Source organism: Teleopsis dalmanni, chromosome 1 (assembly GCF_002237135.1).
Source record: "Teleopsis dalmanni isolate 2A chromosome 1, ASM223713v2, whole genome shotgun sequence".
In the NCBI taxonomy this organism is placed as follows: Eukaryota; Metazoa; Arthropoda; class Insecta; order Diptera; family Diopsidae; genus Teleopsis; species Teleopsis dalmanni.
Window position 1 is genome coordinate 22,934,112 of NC_051846.1, and position 5,735 is coordinate 22,939,846.

Genomic DNA, 5,735 nt, shown 5'->3' on the forward strand with positions numbered 1-5,735 from the left:
TATCACATCGTGAGTGCATATCAGATATACTCTAGTAACAATCTACTTATAATAAAGAGAGATTTGAAGTTGAGATTTGAATCGGAATAATTCAAAACACAACGTTGTAGACGATATATAGGAGTAATGTAGAAGTCAAAATCTGGTTATTGCAGATAGCAGCAGATAGATTTTTAGGTATTTCTCAGATTGATATTGACTGTTAGAGAAGGCACACCAGTAGAAATCCAAAAACAATTACAGGCAGTTTATAGTATCTACTATAAATATTTGAAAATGATTAAGTTCAGACCTATGTCGTGCAGGTAAAAAATATAAATAAAATCCCGTGTATAGTTTGGATACTAAAAAATAGTGATTTTGTGGAACCATTCATTCAGTAATAAAGGGCCAAACATTATACTCCAGCGCTTAAGATGTTGAATCACATAGTCATACTGCATGTTGATAGAGTACTGAAAGAAGGATTTGTGAAAGTGCTCGTCGGGGCACTTACGGACCTATTCTGTGCACTTTATAAAATTGTCAAACATTGACACTTGTTAAAATTGACTGCTGTAAAGGTTTTGGTATTCTGTGACATAAATAAAAAGCTCTTTTCCTTGTTAGTTGTTAATACCTCAAATGCTGTTGACAACTATAAAAATATGCTCTTTTTAAGCATTTTTTATTATTTACATGCATGACAAATATTCTTAACTAAAATATACGCTCCTTACAAGCATTTTTTTTTATTGTGATTTGAATGCATGAAAAATGCTTTCGACAATTTAAAATATATGCTCTTTTTTACGAACAGTTACGAACAATTACGAAGGCTAAAGGCTTTACCTTAAAATATTATGTATAAATCTATAAAATATATTTGGAGAATTGGGTCAAGCGCTGGCATAGTTATAGTTGCAAAATCAGTTTCGATTAACATAATAATTTTTTTTTGTTTTATTAAATACATACACATGTAATTCCGGCTACTTTGTACACTGAATATTTATTTAGCTTTTTTGAATTGTTATTCAAATTTTAGACTGAGTGGCGTTTTTCTGAACCCGTCCACTTAAATATCAATCTAATATTATACATGAAATCATATTATATGAAAAAATAAAGTTGTACTCTGTTATGGTACGTGCTCACATTTCGGAAAATTGTTTAAAATTAGCTAATTATTAAACATTAATTTTTGTTTGCAGGTGGTATTTTTTCTTCATCCATTTTTCAAAAAACTCATATAAAACATTTTTTTACTGTTGGAATATCACAGAAAATTTGTGTTTTGACATTTTGACATATTTGTACTAATCGTTTTTTATTTTTTTCCTGACACGCAATGATTTTTGGTTATTTTTAGCATAATTTGGTACCCTACATTAAGCAGATTGTTTCGTGAGATGATATCAGATGATAAGGTATAATATATTTCAATAAAAAAAAATAGTCTATTTTCTCTTTGTCTGCAGTGATTCAGATTTTATTTCCTTAAAACAATGTACCTAATTTTATAAATTAAGGAAATATCCAAGAGTCACAAGAATAAAGAATAAAAAGTCTGCGTTATTTAATGTCACAATAGTATAAAATAATAGATTTGTTTTTTATTCGATAATCATGTTCTTAAAAAGAAAAAGATTTTTAATTTGATGTAATTGTGAGTTCACTTTTTTAAATGTTTCTGTTTAACCTTAGATTAACCTTAGATTAGATTAACCTTAGAGAGCCAGCATATACTAAAGAAATATAGACAGAACAATGAAGAGGAAAGAGTATAAGCCTTTTCAAAAAACTTAAGCCTTTTCAAAAAACAGAAACAAATAAGTTTTTTTTTTTGAAATCGAAACTTTGGTAAACTCTTGCTTATGTAAGATTATTATGTGTTTTCAAGAATTAATGCAGGCTTGCTGACTCGTTAGATAGGTAATTAGAACGGTAGTCGCCCATTGCAACACACATGACCCGTTGTAATACCGCTGGATTCAACTTAAGAAATCCATCGCCATTTCTCGCTAAAATCTTTCACAGAGTTTCATTAGTCTTAAAATAGGGCTTAAGTCCATTTTAGCAATATTCCCTCGATTATCTACAAATGTTTTACCTAGTACACATACGAATATTGCACAAAGCTTACTAGTTCCAGAGAAATTATTGAATCATCTCCCCTTCCTTTTTGTTATTGCAGCCTTTTCTAATAAAAATTGTTTGAGAAATTTTTAAGTATAGCAGTGTGTTTCCAATCAGCTAGTGACCTATTATCATCTCCATTAAAACGACAAGATCCTGCTTACTGACCTGATTAGATATTGTGTTTTATTACTGTACATTTATTGCCATATTATATGCCATAGTTTAAAGCTAGAGATACTAGAAAAGTTAAAAACAATTTCGTATTTTAAATACAGCTTAGATAGTTGCGTTGCTAGTCTAACTAGCGCCGTGATACCATAGTAATTTCGAGCTACGAAATAAATATATTAAAAAAAACATAAAGAATTCGACTTTAGGATCATTTGTCGCCTTTCTACGAGTATGTCTTAGGACATGTAGATCTCTTTCTACAGCTAACTACGCTAATGGGGTTTGCAATAACTAAAATTCTCTAGAATGCTAGTTCGATTAGGTTATTATGTTGATATTGCTAATGTACTAAAGGCCAATGTTTCATAGTGTTTCCATATTTAACTTGAAAGGTCACAAACATTTCATCAAAGCTAAAACCTTTTCATAAAAACGATGTAGATTACATTTCTTAAAAAAGTATGTCGCTAATGTCTTTAATAGAGCTAATCCCTAGTAGTCTCTAATGAAACTAATAAAAGTAATCAGAATTCAAACATGAATATTATAATGGTGTAGAGTATTCTTTAGATTAACATGTTTAACTAGATGTATTATTCTGTTCTAATGTAGTATTCTAGTGTTTTAGTGTATTGTGTACTGTATTAAAATTGACCACACTGTGAAGTCACTGCCAAGGCGTTGTGACGCCACATTAACCTATACTAACACTTTTCAGTCGACAGCACTAATAAATCACTGCCAAATTTATTATTATTATTGTTGTTGTTGTTGTACTTCTGAGCAGCTAATTTACATGAAACCAAAACTTAAACTTATCTTCTAAGCATTATTTTTTGTTGAGGAAATGAGGCATTTATGAGCTCATCTAGCAATTTATGCTGTATTCAGTTAGAATGAATTCGCGTGTTAGTAAAATGCCACCGGCAAACAGAAATTGTTAATAGAAACTGTTAATAATTGTGTGAATTACTATAGCTTAAAGCATTCTAATACGCATTTATGCTTTAACAGTTCATGAACATGGAAAGACTCTATAGGTCTTACAACATTTTCATATTTAAATTGTAGATAAATACGTTTTTATAATAAATTATAATTGTTGGTGTGGCTTATTTGTTAAGTTTTCTATAATTTTAAATCAGCGTTAATACCAATTCTAATTATTCAATCAAATATTCTTTAAGTATTTAAATCTCCAATCCAAAAACATGAGATCAACTAGTCGCCTCTAATAAATCCTCACATAATGTTGGTTGGTCTGTAAAAATTTAAATTAACATTCGCTTTTTGTTTTGTCTAAATCCATAAAATTTTTTATTACCACTTGAAAGCGATGTTTTGACGGGTTCTGTGATATTAACCTAGAAATATGATGTGTGTGATTCACAGTCGCAATTACTTTTTTTTTCGCGGGTAGTTGAAAAGTTTCAATTCGAAGGGAGCTCCATTGAAATACGCTAAAGTAAATAAATACAAACAATTTTGAGGTTTTTAGGGTATCTTTTGGCTCACACTTTTCCTATTTTTTGAGTTGTTTTTGAGTGGAAATTCAAGCAAAAGCTTCAGCAAAATCTAACATTGTTTACGTTTTGCTCAAAATAAACTCACAGTTATTCAAAATTAAGTGCCGAGATTTTGTAAAAAGGTTGTTCGAGTTAACAAAGTTAAGTTAGACAAATTGTTACCACTTTTATTAATGATTTAATTATGTTTTTGTTGTATGGAACGTAGCAGCGGTTTTTAAAAATCTCTAATGAAGTCATCGTTCAAAAATTATTTTTAGTTCGTTTCGTAGTTGAGAAAAAAAGATAAAAAAATAGTTTGTTTGCAGGAAACAAACCAAATATCTTATAGAAATATAAATATAGATATATATAAGTGATAAAATTTAGAAGGCAAATTGATAAAGTATGTACTTAAAGTTATTTTATATTTTTTATCAATTTTATATTGTAAAAACATTTGACATTCATTATAAATTATAACATATATAAACAAAACGACACTAGTAAATAAAAAAATAAAATTCTAATTATATAATTCTGTCTTACATATATAAATACAACTGATTTATCAAATATCAGTAAAAAAAAATAGAAATTCTTAAATAGTCTTAATAGATAAAACTCAACTAGTATAAAAGAGAATAAGAAGTATAATAAGAAAGTATAGCAATTCTAGGTGAATACCCAGATTCCAAGAAGAATCTAAGAAGACGAATTGGTGGTGTCACCAACAAGTAAACATTTTTCTTTCTTAATGAATTTAAATATGGGTAAGTCAACTTATTATCGAATAGTCACTGATTTATTGTGAAATTAAGAGTTTTTAAACCAGTACCCTTTTTTTAAATTAGAAAAAATATCTCTCAGGTTCAGAAGGCCATCCATATTGATTTACAGATTCTTCTTTCTTAAGAAATATGAATAGGAATAATTGAACGTATTGTTGAAAAGTTAATTTACAGATTTACGGTGAAGTTGAAAGTTCTTTCAACAGAACTATGCAAATTTAGATCAAAATTCTTTCAGATTTATTAAGAAAACAGAAAGTTAAACTCATTTCTGCCTTAAGGAATATAAATAATATTAATATGAATTTCATTAACATATTGTCGAAGAGTCATTAATTTATGTTGAATTTATACCTAAGCTCTTATAATAGAGTCCATTTAATTTAAACCGAATTTCCTCCAGATCCATTAAAAAAGTCATCCATTTTGTTCTGAGATATTACTGAGAGTTATACATACTTATTCTTTAATAAATACGAAAATGTATGAAAGAAGTTATTATTAAAGACGCAGTGACATGAGATTTAAAAGCTTTCAGTAATAAAAGCATTTATAAGGTGACAACAACGGTGGTCGTGTAGTGTCTTGAAAGACTAAATACACTAGGCCGGTATAATCACATAAAGAACATAACGGTTCTGGGTCACCGAACTCTTTTCAGGAAAGGAACAGCTCGTAGATCTATAACTATTCTGTGGCTTAAGAAGAGATAATTCAGACAGAAAAGAATAATTAGAGAAGGCTTTACTGAAACAATCTAATTGAGCTATTATAATCAAAATCAAAACGGTTTGAGGATACTACGCAATGAAGTAAAAACAGTTTGGGAATAATTACTGGAATTCTGACTTATGAAACATGGGATTTTTTGTGATAGAACTAGTAGATTTTATAGAAGAAAAAATGTGACCGCTGAACAATTGGTGATATAACATATAAACGAATGATATAGTGGGGATTTTATATTGGTTAAAAAAAAGAGTATTCGGTAAAGTAGGCTGTAAGTACTGTAATATACCCTTAAATGCGGTTTGGATATATGTTATTAATAAATGAAGGTATCTACTTAAACAATGCGAAATTCCCTCACTTAATAATTTTAAGAATTAAGTAATATTTTATATAGGAACTTTAATATAAAATTTTT